Here is a 20,231-nt window from a genome sequence, read left to right on the forward strand (position 1 = left end):
TATCAATAAATCTGTATAGTGTCACCTGCTGTTTCCCTTTAAAGGGAACCTGTCACCGGGATTTTGTGTATAGAGCTGAGGACATAGGTTGCTAGATGGCTGCTAGCACATCCGCAATACCCAGTCCCCATAGCTCTGTGTGCTTTTATTGTGTAAAAAAAACGATACATATGCAAATAAACCTGAGATGAGTCCTGTACGTGAGATGAGTCAGGGACAGGACTCATCTCAGGTTAATTTGCATATGTATCAAATCGTTTTTTTTACACTATAAAAGCACACAGAGCTATGGGGAGTGGGTATTGCTGATGTGCTAGTGGCCATCTAGCAACCCATGTCCTCAGTTCTATACACAAAATCCTGGTGACAGGTTCTCTTTAAGTAGACCACAGACCATGGACTCCTATAAAAACTCAGTCTCCCTTTCCTACCACCACCATGCCACACTGTATTTATGGTCAACACCACATTTCTGTGCTAGTATTGACAGCTGAATGCTACCATTTACACTGTCAGAAGGCTGTTCTCTATATTCTGACAGTGCCGAATCATTGTTGACAGTATCAGACTGTGAGGAGACACATCCTCTTGACAAAGGGAATGGGATCACCCAGTTGTCAGTTAAGCCTAGGCTACAGACATGTCATGAAAGGCGAGAGCTCCTCCATAAATCCCGCGACTCAAGGACTGATGTCTGCTCTGATTTAGGTGCTAGATTTCCTTTTCTAGTTTATCTGGCCCAGACTGCCATTATAATTTATTTTGACATAGGCAGAGTCTACTGGCCAGATATCTTTGGCCCCTTTCTTCTGCAGCCATCTTCTGCCTCTATAGCAACACAAATAAATTCAGACTTCAGATCAGACCCCAGAATAAATGAAGACATCCTTAAACAATGCAGACCCAAGACCACTTAAACTCTAATAGCCCACATACGAGACATCCCCTAAAAAAAAAAAATACAGACTCGATAACAGAACCCCTAAATAAATACAGACTGTCAAACCAGACCACCTAAATTCAGACCCCAGAGTCTCTGAATACAGACCAAGCCCAAACAACCTAAATAAATTCAGACCCATGGCAGCCACATCCCTTAAAGGGGTTATCCAAGTTCTATAATGCCCGCCCCCATATGCCCGTTCCCCTCACAGAGGTTGTACTTACCTTGCTCCCTGGCACCCACGTTGCTTCTCATACCGGCATGGCCACCGCTGCATCTCCTGTCGCACGGATAAATACATCCAGCGTCGAGGGGAGGGGGTCAGCCAATAGCATGCTGCGACGGGGACAATTCTGCCTAGCATCCCAGCCACCCTAAATACATACCCTAGAAAGGCCCCTTAAACTCACCCCTTGCCCTTGCTGTATGCAGTTGAATCAGCAGAGAATGCACAGGAATTCAGTACCAGGCAAGAGCACAATGATGATACCTTTATACTGAATAAAACAACCATGACTCTGGAACGGAGCAATGGATATTATCAATACAGGTAGCAGATGGTCTCTTGCGGGCAGGATCCTCTTCTGCTCTGTACCAGTCTGTTAATAAGTTTCTTGCTTATTGTACTTGTGTTGCTTTATATTAGGTATGTATACTCCCTCTTAGATGTACAGCGCCACGGAATTAAGAGGGATGGCCATTCTCACACAATGGTGGCATATGGCTGAGACTCACACCTTCTTCTAGAACGGGGTCCCGAAAGTGAAGGAGAGCACACCGCTCATCGGCTCCATTCACTTAAATGGGAGTTTCGAAAAGGGGTTGAGCAAGCAAGCTTGGCTGTTTCCAGAACTCCCATTGAGGTGAATGGACAGATAGGAGCACTTGTGTGGTGCGCTATCCATTAACTTCTATTCCGAGCTCTATTTTCGGAACACCCATAGAGGTGAATGGAGGGTGCACACTCATTTTGAAGGCCCCATTCTAGAGATAGACGTGAGTCCCAGAGTTACCTATCTGACATTGGTGGCATAAATGATAATAATAGTTTTATCAGGAAGTGTTCCAGGTTTGATATGGTTTATCCTGCTGACAGGTCCTCTTTAAGGAAATGAGTCTCTCCAAGGAGGACCATTGAGTTCCTCAATAGCTAATTATGACCTCATGCTTTTTCACATGTTGACATTATTCAATGAACTGTATGTCTGACCTTTATCTACATTATTATTATACAAATATATATAAACCTAGCCGAATTAATATTGTAGTTAGCCGGTCTGGCAATATAAGTGTTAAATGATGTCTCAGGAAATTTTTAAACAAAACCTGCCCTGGATGTTGGGTGAGGCATTCCCCAGAGCCTTATTGTCTACACTAGCTACGTGCGACTAAGAACAATATTAGATTCTAATAGCACATTTAACCCCTGGTATGTTGTAGAGATGACTTCACCGAACCATTAGATGATCCTGACTACACTTGAACTTGGCACTCCTTTTTTAATTAATAGTTTTTTCCCCACTTGATGTCTCTGTTAACAATAACTCTTCATTCCATTGCTGAATAGCAGGGGCGTAGCTACAGTGGAAGCAGCTGCTATGGGGCCCAAACTGAGAAGGGGCCCACCCAGGAGGAGGACTAAACGATTTTATTGTCATTGTCAGGGCTCCCTCAACAGTATTATACAATGACATTATATACAATGACACTATATAAAGTGACATGACATACAGTATATACGTGCAGAAAATGAATGGAGCGGCTGCTCGGTTTGGTCTGAGAAAACTATCTTGACTAGCCACAGGAGTGGGGGATACACGGGAGGAAGGGGTTGCTAAGAGGTTGCTGGGGGGGAAGGCGTTAAAAAATTACGCTACTGCTTATTAGTAATTAATGGAGCCTTGGAATGTGGCGGTATCTTCCCTTGTCAGGTTCCCTGTCCATTTTGTGACACAAGCTCCAGGCCCCACTTACCAAATAAGGCAAACTGTTTCCCTCTCTCACTCTCTGCAGGTGATCTCCTCAGCTTTCCATAGGCTAGCATCACAACTGTTGACCTCCTATTCACAGGTGATCTCCTCCTTAGCTTTCCATAGGCTAGTATCACGACCGTTGACCTCCAGTTCACAGCCTACACAACCACAGTTTCCAGTTTCCCCTGCCCCTATGCACAGGGACAAGTCCGCTTTCACTGGTGACCAAGGCCTTGGTCTAAAGCTCGCACATTACACATCTGTGCATTCTGCCAGCCCAGGTTTATATGTACTGTATTCCATCAAAGTAAGGTCGAAAGTACAGAAATGCAGACGTTCAGCCAAACTTTTCTTACTCCTCAGAGGTTTGTATTTTCCTCTGGGGTTTTACACTTTCTTCCAGATAGTCTGAATAAGGATCCGTTCACACGTCCGTAGTGTATTGCAGATCCGCAATACACCCGGCCGGCACCCCCATAGAACTGCCTGTTCTTGTCCACAATTGCGGACAAGAATATGACATGTTCTATTTTTTTCGGAGCCGTGGACCGGAAGATCGGGGCCGGGCTCCGGAAATGCGGATGCGAACAGCATACTGTGTGCTGTCCGCATCCATTCCTGCCCCATAGTGAATGAATGGGTCCGCACCCGTTCTGCAATTTGAGGAACAGATGCGGACCCATTCTACGGACGTGTGAATGGACCCTTTTAGGGCATGTTCACTGCTGCTCAGCAGGGCAGTGTTTTCCCAATGTATTCAGTTTTTAACTCTTCCCTGCAGGCTTACATGATTATCAGTGTAAATGTTAGCAGTAAGGAAATTTATGTTATACCTCCATATATTCAGGGGGCATTCATTAACCACCTCAGCTCCCCTAGCTTAAACACCCTTAATGACCAGACCACTTTTTACAATTCTGCACTACACTACTTTCACGGTTTATTGCTCAGTCATGCAACTTACCACCCAAATGAATTTTACCTCCTTTTCTTCTCACTAATAGAGCTTTCATTTGGTGATATTTCATTGCTGCTGACATTTTTACTTTTTTTGTTATTAATCGAAATTTACCGAAATTTTCTGCAAAATAATGACCTTTTTCACTTTCAGTTGTAAAATTTTTCAAATAAAACTACATTTCTATATAAACTATGGTACAAAAATATGAATTTCCGCTTTTTTAAGCAGCTCTGACTTTCTGAGCAGCTGTCATGTTTCCTGAGGTTCTACAATGCCCAGACAGTAGTAAAACCCCACAAATGACTCCATTTAGGAAAGTAGACACCCTAAGGTATTCGCTGATGGGCATAGTGAGTTCATAGAACTTTTTATTTTTTGTCACAAGTTAGCGGAAAATGATGATTTTTTTTATTATTTTTTTTTCCTTACAAAGTCTCATATTCCACTAACTTGTGACAAAAAAATAAAAACTTCCATGAACTCACTATGCCCAAAAAATGACCTGTGAAATCCTAAAGGTGCTCTTTGGAATGTGGGCCCCTTTGCCCACCTAGGCTGCAAAAAAGTGTCACACATGTGGTATCGCCGTACTCAGGAGAAGTTGGGCAATGTGTTTTGGGGTGTCTTTTTACACATGCCCATGCTGGGTGAGATGAATATATCTGTCAAATGACAACTTTGTATAAAAAAATGGGAAAAGTTGTCTTTTAGAGAGATATTTCTCTCACCCAGCATGGGTATATGTAAAAAGACACCCTAAATCACATTGCACTTCTGCTGAGTACGGCGATACCACATGTGTGACACTTTTTTGCAGCCTAGGTGGTCAAAGGGGCCCACATTCCAAAGAGCACCTTTAGGATTTCACAGGGCATTTTTTACACATTTTGATTTCAAACTACTTCTCGCGCATTAGGGTCCCTAAAATGCCAGGGCAGTATATCTACCCCACAAGTGACCCCATTTTGGAAAGAAGACACCCCAAGGTATTTCGTGATGGGCATAGTGAGTTCATGGAAGTTTTTATTTTTTGTCACAAGTTAGTGAAATATGAGACTTTGTAAGAAAAAAATAAAAGAAAAAAATCATAATTTTCCGCTAACTTGTGACAAAAAATAAAAAATTCTAGGGACTCGCCATGTCCCTCACGGAATACCTTGGGGTGTCTTCTTTCCAAAATGGGGTCACTTGTGGGGTAGTTATACTGCCCTGGCATTTTAGGGGCCCTAATGCGTGAGAAGTAGTTTGAAATCCAAATGTGTTAAAAATGCCTTGTGAAATCCTTAAAGGGAACCTGTCACCAGGATTTTGTGCATAGAGCTGAGGACATGGGCTGCTAGATGGCCACTAGCACATCTGCAATACCCAGTCCCCATCGCTCTCTGTGCTTTTATTGTGTAAAAAAAAAAATTTGATACATATGCAAATTAACCTGAGATGAGTCCTGTACATGAGATGAGTCAGGGACAGGACTCATTTCAGGTTAATTTGCATATGTATCAAATCGTTTTTTTTACACAATGAAAGCACACAGAGCTATGGGGACTGGGTATTGCGGATGTGCTAGCGGCCCTCTAGCAGCCCATGTCCTCAGCTCTATACCCAAAATCCAGGTGACAGGTTCCCTTTAAGGTGCTCTTTAGAATGTGGGCCCCTTTGCCCACCTAGGCTGCAAAAAATTGTCACACATGTTGTATCTCCGTACTCGGAAGAAGTAGGGCAATGTGTTTTGGGGTGAATTTTTACATATACCCATGCTGGGTTAGAGAAATATCTCTCTAAAAGTCAACTTTTCCCATTTTTTTATACAAAGTTGTCATTATAGAGAGATATTTATCTCACCCAGCATGCGTATATGTTAAAAGACACCCCAAAACACATTGCCCAACTTCTCCTGAGTACGGCGATACCACATGTGTGAAACTTTTTTGCAGCCTAGATGCGCAAAGGGACCCAAATTCCTTTTAGGAGGGCATTTTTAGACATTTGGATCCCAGACTTCTTCTCACGCTTTAGGGCCCCTAAAATGCCAGGGCAGTATAAATACCCCACATGTGACCCCATTTCGGAAAGAAGACACCCCAAGGTATTCGCTGAGGGGCATATTGAGTCCATGAAAGATTGCACTTTTTGTCCTAAGTTAGCAGAAAGGAAGACTTTGTGAGAAAAAAAAAATCTTCTATGAACTCGCCATGCCCCTCATTGAATACCTTGGGGTGTCTTCTTTCTAAAATGGGGTCACATGTGGGGTATTTATACTGCCCTGGCATTTTAGGGGCCTTAAAGCGTGAGAAGAAGTCTGGACTATAAATGTCTAAAAAAATTTACGCATTTGGATTCCGTGAGGGGTATGGAGAGTTCATGTGAGATTTTATTTTTTGTCACAAGAAAAAATCAATTTCCGCAAACTTGTGCCAAAAAAATGTCTGAATGGAGCCTTACAGGGGGGTGATCAATGACAGGGGGGTGATCAGGGAGTCTATATGGGGTGATCACCACCCTGTCATTGATCACCCCCCTGTAAGGCTCTATTCAGACGTCTGTATGTGTTTTGCGGATCCGCGGTGTCCGTGTTTTGCGGATCTGCAAAACACATACGGACGTCTGAATGGAGCCTTACAGGGGGGTTATCAATGACAGGGGGTGATTACCCCATATCGACTCCCTGATCACCCCCCTGTCATTGATCACCCCCCTGTAAGGCTCCATTCAGAGGTCCGTATGTGTTTTGCGGATCCACGGATCCATGGATCGGATCCGCAAAACACATACGGACGTCTGAATGGAGCCTTACAGGGGGGTGATCAGGGAGTCTATATGGGGTGATCACCCCCCCTGTAAGGCTGCCTGTGTCCTCTGGTGGTCGATCCAAGCAAAAGGGACCACCAGAGGACCAGGTAGCAGGTATATTAGACACTGTTATCAAAACAGCGTCTAATATACCTGTTAGGGGGTCAAAAAATCGCATCTACAGCCTGCCAGCGAACGATCCACTCGCTGTAGATCCACTCGCTTACCTGCAGTTCCTGTGAACGCGCGCGTCTGTGTGCCCGCGTCCACAGGAAATCTCGCGTCTCGCGAGATGACGCGTAGATGCGTGACTGTGCCTGAGTGAGCCGCCTCCAGAACGGTAGTGAGGCAAGTAGCCTCGAAACGCGTCTAGTCCAGCCAACTGTGGCGTCTTCATTCTATACAACCGGTACCAGATCAAATAAGAGCATATGTGTGCACAGAAAGCTCTTTGAAAGAAGGAAGAATATCATAAAGGACCTGTGATAATACATAGCGTTTTGCCTATATCGGCATAGGACCTACGGATCACCTGACCAGACACCTGACCTAATACATCACCAAGGATACACCTACTTAATTACGTCCTATTGGATGACGTAGCAGAAGGTCCTTGACTGCACGACTGCTCAGGACACATGTGTCTCCAGCGTCCATTCGAATAACCAACCTCCCGCACCTCTTGGACTGTGACATGCACGTCAGTAGGCATGTTATGCCATAAATACCCACAAACCAGAGAGAAGGAGCGGTGAGTGATTTTGTGCTATATTGGGCACTAGAACTTTGTATACACATAAGTGAAGACTTTCTGATTCACCCTAAACGTGACACACGGATAATAGTGTTATATACACTAGGTGTCTTCTTCCTCATTTTATCTAAATACACTGGAAATCTGACTGTCAATCCGATATATATTGCTGCTATTTTTGGACATTTTTTACTGCTATATTTTGCCACCATATTGATTAATTACTTGCTGTGTTATATGCTGTATACTATTTTATTGAATGATATTTTATGAATTATATTTATTGTATGTGATTTTTAGTATTTATGTTGCAATACCTGTGTGCTGAATTAAATTTGTAGTATACACTCCAGAAAGTGGTTGTGCCTATTCATCCCTTTTCTTCATTCTCCATTCTATGACTTTCTATACTGGGTAGGTGACCCAGTGAGTAGTGCACCCACTGTTATCTTCCACTGAGGTGTCTGAGCCTTCCATTTTTTTCTTCTTTTAAAACTCAATATTTATTACCCTGATTCTGTAGTTTACATGTGGTCATAAACTGCTGTACGGGCACATGGCAGGGCACAGAAGGAAAGGAACGCCATATGGTTTTTGCAGGGCAGATTTCACTGGGATAACTTTAAGTTGCCATGTGTCATGCTTCGATGTGGGAGGGAAACACCACACTGAGCATAGGAGGAAAGGGGGAAACAGGGAACCAGGCCTGAGAACTAAGGAAGGAAGATGGACACCTCCTAGTGAAAGCCCTAACCAAAATCCTGACTGACTACCAATATCAACAGACCCCAAAGGTAGGTGAGTTCATACGCAGGAATACCTAGAGTCCTATCTAGCCCTATAAGACCCTGGTACTAAAGGCAGGGATGAGACTACCTGTTCCTCCAAAAGGAAGGACAAACAGGAGTCTACTTCAGGCCTAATACAAACAATAGGGAAAAGCAACACACAGAACCAGCTGAGATCTAACCACAAACAATCCACAGGCACAGAAGCTATAAAACGCACAGCATAGTGGGAGAAGCAACTATAGATAAGGAAGGTTAAATGACCACATAAGCAACACCTGGAGGCAAGGGGTGTGGCCATTACCAAACACAACACAGACACCTATTGATCCACAAGGAAAACCTGTCAGATCAAACCACGTGTTGCCAGTCTCATAGATCTCCTGCCACTCACTGTCGCCAGGATGTCCGTATGTCTTGGTACGTCCGTGACAGTACCCTCACTTCTACAGGTGACCTCCGGGCAGCCAGGACAGACCTTTTCCGGATGAGACCTGTGAAAAGCTTTCACCAAACAACTGGCATTCATGTCAGATGCCGGTACCCACATCCTCTCCGCTGGTCCATAACCCTTCCAGTGAACAAGATACTGAAGAGATCTACGGAGAACTCAATAGTCAATTATCTTGGTGATCTGAAATTCCAAACTGCCGCCCACCCACAGAATCACCCACTCTTAGGTCTGGACAAGTCATATGTCTCCTGTCAGCCACACGTTTATACTTGTTGCCTATATTCATCAAGTTAGATTAAATTTTCCACCATATAGCTGACAATGATGACGAAAAACGTTCCTCCTCAGGGATACCAGAAGTATCTGAACCAGAAAATGTGGGAAACTGCGGGTGAAACCCATATGTCCCAAAAAATGGCGACTTCCCAGTGGACTCCTGTCTACGATTATTTATGGCAAACTCTGCCAAAGACAAAAACAAAGACCACTCCTCCTGGTTCTCAGAGACAAAACATCTCAAATAAGTCTCCAGACTCTGATTAGTGCGCTCCGTCTGTCCTTTCGACTGAGGATGAAAAGCTGAATAAAAGGACAGTTGTACCCCCAGTTGAGTACAAAACGCCTTCCAGAATCTGGAAACAATCCGAGTCCCATGATCCAAGACCATGTCAGAGGGAATGCCATGGAGTTTCTGTCACCACCAGACATCTGAGAAGCTCTGACAGATGCCTTTCAGAACCTCCTCCTTGAGCTTCCTTTTGTTTTACTTTCATTTTCTCATCTCGTTAGCCTCTCTCAGCTGTCATGTAGTTGCACTGATTGCATCCCTTTAAATCCCTTCCCAGACTGCTTCACTTTGCGGTTTATATTCCTTTCTGGAGTGTGTGCATGCTGATCCTACTTCTGAGTCTTCTACAGATAAGTTTTGTTCATTCATTTGTGTTTTTCTGTTTGCTGGATCCCAGGTGACCCTGACTCCCTCCGTATCAAGTGTAGGGAGCCTGTGGCCGTGTCCCCTCACTATTATAGGGTGTTCAGGTGTTATACAGTCGAGGTACGAGGATATGCGATCATCAACCATTGGGATTTTTGCATAGGCTGAGCAGTCAGGGAGAGAGCCAGGTCTGATGCAGGGCTCTCCCTTTTGTTCCTTAGTTTTGGATCCAGTGAGTCGGATATTCATTTTGTGTCTTCTAGTTTCCTGTACACCTTCCGTGACAGTTTCACAATGTTGTCAACAAACACTTGTGCAAGTGTTTTAGCAATAGGTAGGCCCGGCAACGCTATAAAGTGCACAATTTTACTAAAGCGATCAACTACCACCAGAATAACTGTCTTTCCTGAAGAATTAGGTAGATCAGTGATACAATCCATGGATAAGTGAGTCCATGGTCTGGATGGGATGGGCAACGGAAGTAGGGATCCGGAAGGCCGAGTATGTGTCACCTTAGCGCGTGCACAGGTACCACAGGCTGACACATAGTCCTCAACACACTTACTTAGCCCTGGCCACCAGAATCTATGAGAGATGAGGTCAGCAGTGGATCTGCTCCCAGGGTGTCCCGTAAGAACTGTACAGTGCTGTTCCTCAAACACCATGTGACGCAATTCCGTTGGCACAAACAGTTTCCCAGAGGGACAAGAATCCAGTGTGTCTCCCTGGACCTCTGTGTTAGGGTAAAGAGCGGATATCACCACCCCTTCCGACAGTACAGGACTCGGATTTTCAAATTACCACCTCCAGGAAAACTACGTTACAAGGCATCTGCCTTGATGTTCTTAACCCCAGGACGATAGGTGACAGTGAAATAAAATCTGGTGAAAAAGAAAAACCATCTGGCCTCGTGTTCAGTCGTTTCCAGGTAAGCCAGGTTTTTGTGATCAGTGAACACCATGATAGGATTAATCGCCCCTTCCAACCAGTGATGCCATTCCTCAAAAGCCAACTTAATGGCCAGTAACTCTCTGTTACCCACATCATAATTTCTCTGAGCGGATGAGAGTTTTTTTTAGAGAAAAATGCACATGGACGCCATTTACCAAGTGACGGGCCTTGCAATAAAACTGCTCCTACCCTCACCTCGGACACGTCCACTTTCACAATAAAGGGTTGTGTGATACATCCGGCTGCATCAATATAGGGGCTGAAGAGAAGCATTCCTTAATCGCAGAAAAGGCTCGCAACGCACTAAAACATCTGTCCCTTTCTTAGTCATGTCAGTTAAGGGTTTTACTATTGTGAAATAGTCCTGAATACATTTTCGGTAATAGTTGGTGAACCCCAAAAACCACATAAGAGCCTTCATATTTTTGGGTCGATCCCAGTCCAATACAGCATGGACTTTTTCTGGATCCATTCGAAAACCCGAAGATGACAGCAGGTAGCCCATAAACTGCACATCGTGTACATTAACAAAAAAGAACCCTGCTGCCACTGGAGACTTGGGAGGTGTTATGCGTCTATTAGCAAAACTCTCGGCAATATTCTCTCTCATGGCCAGTCTTTCAGATGAAGAAAGGCTATACAATCTAGATTTTGGCAATTTAGCTCTGGGAATAAGGTTTATAGGACAATCCCCGATGCGGAAGTAAATCCTGGCATCCACTCTCAGAAAATACATCGGCAAAATCAGATATAAAAGAGGGTAATGTCTTAGTAGTTAAAACAGAAAAAGATGTATTCAGACAATTGTCAATGCAAAAATCACCCTAATCCAGAATCTGCCTAGCCTGCCAATCGATGGTTGGATTGTGCTTGCTTAACCATGGTAAACCCAGAACCACTGGAGCATGGAGACCCTTCAACGCAAAACACAAGATAAGTTCTTGATGAAAGTCACCCACTCTTAATCTGATATCATGCACCACTAGAGACAAACACTTCTGAGTTAGAGGTGCAGAATCAATAGCAAAAATGAAAATGTTTTTTTCTAATGCACTTGGTGACAACCCGTGCATACGGACAAACTAAGCATCCATGAAGTTCACCCCGGCTCGCTGTCGATAAACACCTCAATCCCCACAGTTTTTGACTCTAGCGTCACCTCAGTAGTCAGGAGAAATGGGGTACTACCAGTCAAAGACAAATGCACATTTTCTGACTCTTCTCTCACCCCTCCAAGAGTCAGATGGGAATTAAATGTCCCTCTTTTTTCTTTTTGCCGTTGAATGTATGGACATACTCTGATAAAATGTCCCTTCTGTTCGCAGAAAAAACACACTCCCTTCCTATTACCAGTATGCTTAAAAGCGGATCCAGGAGTAGCTCGCCCTAGTAGCTCCCCCTAGTAGCTTCACCCAAAGTGTCAGAGGAGGACGATACATCATGTGATAGTATGTCCTGAGAATGAGGGCCCCTAGATCTCTCTCTCAAGCATCTATCAATGCGTAAAGCCAGAGACATAGCAGCCTCCAGAGACACTGGGGTTTCATGAAAGGCCAAAGCATCCTTCAGTTCTCTGATAACTCTTGACAAAACTGGTTATGATCACACTGACGAAGGCCGTGCAGCTTGGTTTCGGCTAGAGAGGTCCAATCCGGATCATCATAGATAGGACCCAACGCTTCGAAAAATCCATCTACTGACCAGAGAGACTGCAATCCGGTCTACAGAGAAAAATCCCATGATTGCGCATCCCCCTTCAGCAAGGAAATAAACACACCGACTCACTATTTCTTATCCCCAGATGAGTGTGGACGTAGCCTAAAATACAGTTTGCACGCCTCCCTAAACAAAATGAAATTATCACGTCTTACACAGAATCCGTCTGGGCGGGAAACTTTAGGCTCCAGATAGGCCTTGTCTCCCACCACTACCACCAGGACCAACAGCCTGTGATCTCTGCATCTGCAAGACGGTCGTGCAGAGGTCAGCTACCTCCAAAGACAGCCCTTGCAGCTGACCTGCCAGTGCAGCAATAGAATCCATGGCTGCACACAAACAAACAAAAAATGACAGTTTTGGCGGTTTATAATGTCACACTTCGGTGTCGGAGAGAAACACCCCACTGAGTATAGGAGGGAAGGAGGAAACAGGGAATCAGGTCTGAGAACTAGGGAAGGAAGATGGACACCTCCTAGTGAAAACCCTAACCAAAAACCTGACTGACTACTAGTATGAACAGACCCCAAAGGTAGGTGAATTCAGACGCAGGAATACCTAGAGTCCTATCTACTTCTATAGGACCTTGGTACTAATGGCAGGGACGAGACTATCTGTTCCTCCAAAAGGAAGGACAAACAGGAGTCTACTTCAGGCCTAATACATACAATAGGGAAAAGCAACACACAGAACCCAAACAAAATACAAAAGGGAAAGGAAAGCCTTAACTTTAAAGAGGCTATGGAAGCACCAAGAACTCAGCCGAAATCCAACCACAAACAATCCACAGGCACAGAAGCTATAAACTGCACAGTGTAGTGGGAGAAACAACTATAGATAAGGAAGGTTAAATGACCACATAAACAACACCTGGAGGCAAGGGGTGTGGCCATTACCAGACACAACACAGACACCTATTGATCCACAAGGAAAACCTGTCAGATCAAACCACGTGTTGCCAGTCTCACAGATCTCCTGCCACTCACTTTCGCCGGGACGTCCGTATGACTCGGCATGTCCGTGACACCATGTGACATTTGAAGACCCCATGATGCACCCCTAGAGTAGAAACTCCAAAAAAGTAACCCCATTTTGGAAACTACACGCCTCAAGGTTTTTGAAACTGATTTTGCAAACTTTGTTAACCCTTTAGGTGTTCCACAAGAATTCAAGGAAAATGTAGATGAGATTTCAGAATTTCACTTTTTTGGCAGATTTTCCAATTCAATTCATTTTTTTTCACCAACAAAACAAGGGTTAACAGCCAAACAAAACTCAATATTTATTACCCTGATTCTGTAGTTTGCTGTACGGGCAGAAGGAAAGGAGCGCCACATGGTTTTTGGAGGGCAGATTTTACTTGGATAATTTTAAGTTGCCATGTCACATTTGAAGACCCCCTGATGCACCCCTAGAGTAGAAACTCCAAAAAAGTGATCACATTTTGGAAACTACGGGATAAGGTGGCACTTTTACAGACAAGAATAGTACTGTTCTATTAGGGGCAAGCTTTTGGTATTGCACTTTGCTTGGTATTACACTTTTTGTGATGGTTTTGAGAGGTTAGCTCATGTGATATTTTTATACAACAGTTTGTTACGGATGCGGCAATACCAAATATGTATACTTTTATTTATTTATTTAAGTTTTACACAATAAATGCATATTTGAAACAAAAAAAAATAATCATGTTTTAGTGTCCATATTTTGAGAGCCATAGTTTTTATTTTTTTGCCCGATTATTTTATGTAGGGGCTAACTTTTTGCGGGATGAGGTGACTGTTTCATTGGTACTATTTTGGGGAGCATACACCTTTTTGATCGCTTGGTGTTGCACTTTTTGTGATGTAACGTGACAAAAAATTGTTGTTTTAGCACAGTTTTTATTTTATTTTTTCTATGGCATTCAGGTGAGGGGGTGGATCATGTGATATTTTTATAGAGCTGGTTGTTCCGGACACAGCAATACCCAATATGTCTGGTTTTCTATTTTTTTTTACAATTTTGTGTGTTTTATTTTGGGAAAGGGGCTTTTTTTTTTTACTTAAAACTAAAAACAATTTTATTCTGAAAAACATTTTTTTTTTTAACTTTTTTGATTGTCCCACTCTGGGATTTTAACTTCTGGGGTCTAATCCCCTCTGCAATCCATTACAATACAACCTGTATTGTAATGCATTGACTGTCAGCTTTTATGCTGACAGACTGCCTTTGAGACCGAACCTAAAGGGCTGGATCTCACAGTCTTCCGTAGAAGGCAAGCCCCGATGCCTATGGAAGGCATTGGGCTTGCCTTCTCTGCCATCGGGTCCCCGCCACTGCAGCGCGGGGACCCAATGGAAATGCGGAGGGCACGCGTACCATCTGTAAACCCTCAGCATGCTGACATCAGCTTTGACCGCGGCATACAAGGGGTTAATACGCCGGAATAGGTGTTTTCACCGATGCCGGCATATGCAGCAGGGGCCCGGCTGTCAGTGACTGCCGGGTCTGTGCCGCAGATCAGGCGGGCACAGCTCCTGCACCAGCCCGATCAACCCGCTGTACATGTACGGCGCTGGTCTTTAAGTCACGTCTACCAGCGCCGTACATGTACGGCGGGGGTCCTTAAGGGGTTAAAATTGAGATGTTTTGAATATTTTGTTTACATTTTTTAATCATTTGCATATCATTAACATATCCATTGATGTGTTCCCCTTTCCATAATTCCCCAACTTTTCCTTCTTGGTGTTGCAATTTCAATGTTGAGGAGTGTATATACTGTATTTGCCAAAATGAAAAATGTATTGCTTACATGACTGATCATGTTTACATTTCTGATCTTGTTGCTGGTTATCTTCTTAATCCCTTAATCTTCTAAGCATAGTTCTCTTTTTGTTTGATTGGAGTCTCAATATGCGTAATGTGCAAAATAAGCCTCACTCTGGACAACTTTGATATTTAATGTCATAGACACATTTTAAGTAGTAACAGTGTAAGTTATGCTTCCTCTAGATCTGTTTTTCTCTACTCCAGTCCTCATGACCCCCCAGCATTTCATGTTTTCAGGATGTCCTTAGTTTTGAACAGGTAATATACTGTAGTTTATGTTAATGAATTAGGAGGTACCACAGGTATTCTGTGGGATATTCTCAAATCATGACCAGCAAGTGGGCACTGAGGCCCCGAAGAACTCTGTTCTAGATCCTTTCTGGGTAATACTTGTTCTGAATAGGTAAAAATTTTTAGAAACATCGAAAAATTATAAAAGCTAATATTTTTTTTATTTTGAGGGCACCTTTTCTGTTTGTACATCAGTATGTTTATCTCAGCTATAGAGACACTGGCATGTGGAAAATGATGCATAGCAGTCAACCTTCACTTCACCCTTAAAGTAACAATGCTAAGTGTAGAGTCATTGTGCATGTCTTCCTCCACACAGCTGTATAATTGTGTTTGGACCTCGTCTAGGCAAAATAGGCACATTCCTATTGTACATTTTATTTGAAAATAAACAGAATTTGTTGAATGCCTTTCAGGCAGAATTATGTTGGGAATGATGTTACGTCTGGCAGAAGCAGACACATAACGTTGATGTGCAGATGCCATTCTACAACTCTTAAGGCATGTCTGGAAAATATTTTTTGTGTTGTATTTTAATTAAAGGAGTATTTTGCTACTTGCCAAACTGTGGGATTAATGTCTGTGGCCTAGATGAAGTAGAACTGCACCATTTTTATAAAAAAATTACTAGAGATGAACAAAGTTTTGAAAAATTCGATTTCAGCGATTTTGCCGAAGTTAACCAAGAAATTTGATTTGTTCTAAATTTATTTGTCACAAATCGTTATAAATCATGTATACCCATATGTCATGGTGGCAGAGGGAATGTCTGGAGCAGGCGATTGCAGTGAGATTGCTCCATACGTGGCAGGTGCCGGTTGTATCATACAGCAGACACCCGGGCGCAATGGTGGAAAATGGCGATACCGACGATCCCTGTCATTCAGGCCCTCTGATGCCATGATCAACATTGATCGCGGCATCTGGGAGGTAAGGCAGAGGGATGCGGCTCCCTCTGCCTTCCGATCAGAGCCCCCGCAGTGAAATTGCTGGGCTCTGATCAGTTACCATGTGTCAGCCTGGACACTTTTGAAGTTTCCATTGCTACTATTAAAACACAGCTCAGCAAGGAATGCATCAAAATACTATTCATCCTAATAGATCTCTATTAGGGTGAATAGCACAAGAGATCAAAAGATCCCAGGTTCTAGCCCTCTAAGGGGGTTAAATGTTGTCACTGTAAAAGTAAAAAAATATATATATACAGTACAGACCAAAAGTTTGGACACAACTTCTCATTCAAAGAGTTTTCTTTATTTTCATGACTATAAAAATTGTAGATTCACACTGAAGGCATCAAAACTATGAATTAACACATGTGGAATTATATACATAACAAAAAAGTGGGAAACAACTGAAAATATGTCATATTCTAGGTTCTAGTTCTTGTAGCCACCTTTTGCTTTGATTACTGCTTTGCACACTCTTGGCATTCTCTTGATGAGCTTCAAGAGGTAGTCACCTGAAATGGTTTTCACTTCACAGGTGTGCCCTGTCAGGTTTAATAAGTGGGATTTCTTGGCTTATAAATGGGGTTGGGACCATCAGTTGTGTAGAAGTCAGGTGGATACACAGCTGATAGTCCTACTGAATAGACTGATCATCCGAGTCACCAGCCTCAGAAATCGCAGGTTAACAGCAGCTCAGATTAAAGACCAGGTCAATGCCACACAGAGTTCTAGCAGCAGACACATCTCTAGAACAACTGTTAAAGGGGTTGTCCGGGTTCAGAGCTGAACCCGGACATACCCTTATTTTCACCCGGGCAGCCCTCCTGAGCCTGGCATCGGAGCATCTCATGCTCCGATGCGCTCCCGTGCCCTGCGCTAGATCGCGCAGGGCACGGGCTCTTGTGTTTTCAATAACACACTGCCGGGCGGTAACTTCCGCCCAGCAGTGTGTTCGGTGACGTCACCGGCTCTGAGGGGCGGGCTTTAGCTCTGCCCTAGCCGTTTTACTGGCTAGGGCAGAGCCAAATCCCGCCCATCAGTGCCGGTGACGTCACCGGGCTGCCTGTCAGCCCCATAGAGAGCCCGGTATGTCACCGGAACTCAGAAAAATGCCTTTGCCCTGCGCGATTTAGCGCAGGGCAAAGGAGAGCATCGGAGCATGAACTGCTCCGATGCTCATGTCAGAGGGGCTGCCGGGGTGAAAATGGAGGGATGTCCAGGTTCAGCTCTGAACCTGGACAACCCCTTTAAGAGGAGACTGTGTGAATCAGGCCTTCATGGTAGAATATGTGCTAGAAAACCACTGCTAAGGACAGGCACCAAGCAGAAGAAACTTGTTTGGGCTAAATAACACAAGGAATGGACATTAGACCAGTGGAAATCTGTGCTTTGGTCTGATGAGTCCAAATTTGAGATCTTTGGTTCCAACCACCGTGTCTTTGTGCGACGCAGAAAAGGTGAACGGATGGACTCTACATGCCTGGTTCCCACCGTGAAGCATGGAGGAGGAGGTGTGATGGTGTGGGGGTGCTTTGCTGGTGACACTGTTGGGGATTTATTCAAAGTTGAAGGCATACTGAACCAGCATGGCTACCACAGCATGCTATTCCACCTGGTTTGCGTTTAGTTGGACCATCATTTATTTTTCAACAGGACAATAACCCCAAACACACCTCCAGGCTGTGTAAGGGCTATTTGACCATGAAGGAGAGTGATGGGGTGCTGCGCCAGATGACCTGGCCTCCACAGTCACCGGACCTGAACCCAATCGAGATAGTTTGGGGTGAGCTGGACCGCAGAGTGAAGGCAAAAGGGCCAACAAGTGCTAAGCATCTCTGGGAACTTGAGAAGAGAGGAATACAGCGGCTCACCCGCACTCCGTATGGAAAGGTGCTCACCCTCCGGTCCTACCCTCAGGACCTAGATTGAAGTACAAGTGCAAATGGGGATTGAAGGGGCACACTCAAGCGGGAAACACTAAATGGATGATACAGATGATACTTTAATACATTAAAAACACTCCCTTAAAATAAATATAAAACACACATAAAACGCACATCAATGATGATTGTGATATGCTACACTCTTACACAATGACCTCTACGTGGCAGCAGCAATGTCCCAATCCACTGTGCGTATAGTAATGGTGCCGACTGTGTCCCAATCAGAGTCCTGATGTTGTATAGTAATATAGTACTATTGGTGTGGCCTTATAGCCAAATCCTGATGGAACAATATTATAGTGATGGCACTATGGCCAATTGGATGGTGGCGATGGCAATTATGGCCAATCCTGATAGAGCAGTATGGTGATGTAATCACCCAGTACCAGTGTCCGGTGATATGAGCGTTCAAAGGTATGTAGCAATTAGACTGGCAGTCCAGTTTACTTACAGTCTTTTGCAACTTGTACTACTTCAGTGCGAACCCGGTCTAGACCCGGTCTTACCCTTCTTCACTGCCTGTCCGCAGCGCTGGCTTCTCCGGTGGCCGTACACTTGCAGCGTCCCACGTGGTGTACTCAGCTGTACGTGGCGTCCCAGGTGACCAGGTTGTCTAGGGTACCGGATGGACGCTAAGTTGACGTCACTGTTGTGCGACTCACACTGTGATTCTGTATCGAAGATGATTCTTATGTACCTTTGTACTTTGTGATCCGGCTTCCTTGTTCTCTTTATGAATCCACGCTCACTCTGCAATACCAAATGGTACCAAATCACAAAGTACAAAGGTGCATAAGAATCATCTTCGATACAGAATCACAAGTTTTTTGTTGTTGTGCATCATTACATCAAACGTGGGAAACAATGATTCCAAATCTCCGCCCCTGCTAAGAAACACTTGCGGTGTATGGGGGCGTGCCTCTAGTGCAATGTGTCTCATTGGTAGAGAGGAAGCAGCACTTTGATGACGTTGCGCCTCTTGCTTGCATGCGCCACATGTCAATCTCAATGCGGATCGCATGATAGGTGGAAGGTAAGAGGTAGCTCAGTGATGTAACCCTTCCTGGCACCTGTCAATCTACAGTGGCTAATTTTCACTGGTGGAGAGGACAAACTGGGAGGGGAAAGATAGTTTATTTAGCTAGGCGATTTATAGCATGCTACGCTATTACCCCAACTCCCCTGAGGAAGCCGCATCGCAGCGAAACATGTTGGGTGGGGTAGTGATAGTTTTTGCATTTTAGGCAGGTTACGGTATTGGGCTGAATCTAATATTTACAAGGGTTGTGATCTCTGTCCAGATAATTAGATACTGAGTGTATGTCCGGAAGCTATCCACCTTTGGTCTCCCTGTGTGTTAGATGGTGTGAATGAATGATGGATGTCTGATATATAGGAAAAAAAATATATCCACTTATAATAGGAACCTTTAATATAAAGAGCCCAGTGGGTCACCATCAATTCACCATCAGTGATCACACCCCAGTGTATTCCACCTAGGGAGCTGTGGCGCTAGTATATATCCTTTTAAGGAGTAGTGCCATCATTCTTCCAGTGGATCTACAGTATCGTGCACTTGATACCTAACAGATTACTAGCAATAGCTACAGAGTATTTTTGAGGTTATTGACCTCTCAAATAGAGTGCATAGCGACCATATTTAGATATAGTCAGTGTCGGACTGGGCTGTCTAGGGCCCACCAGTAAAATTTATCTTGGGGGGCCCAATGTAAATAGATAACAGCAAATACAAGGAACAGGTTTCTGCTAATGATTAATACATTTTAAAGAATCTTATACTGATATCGGGGTCTAGAGCACTGCAAACCTGCGATCCACATGGCATATACATATAGGATCACTAGATTCAGCGTCTTATCAACCAATTATACTGGCCATAAGGAGACAATACATAAAGTAGAGAAATGGATTGCTATCATCGAAGAAAAAATGAATTCCCAAGTTTATCGAG

This window comes from Bufo gargarizans, chromosome 3 (genome assembly GCF_014858855.1).
Source record: "Bufo gargarizans isolate SCDJY-AF-19 chromosome 3, ASM1485885v1, whole genome shotgun sequence".
Taxonomy (NCBI): Eukaryota; Metazoa; Chordata; class Amphibia; order Anura; family Bufonidae; genus Bufo; species Bufo gargarizans.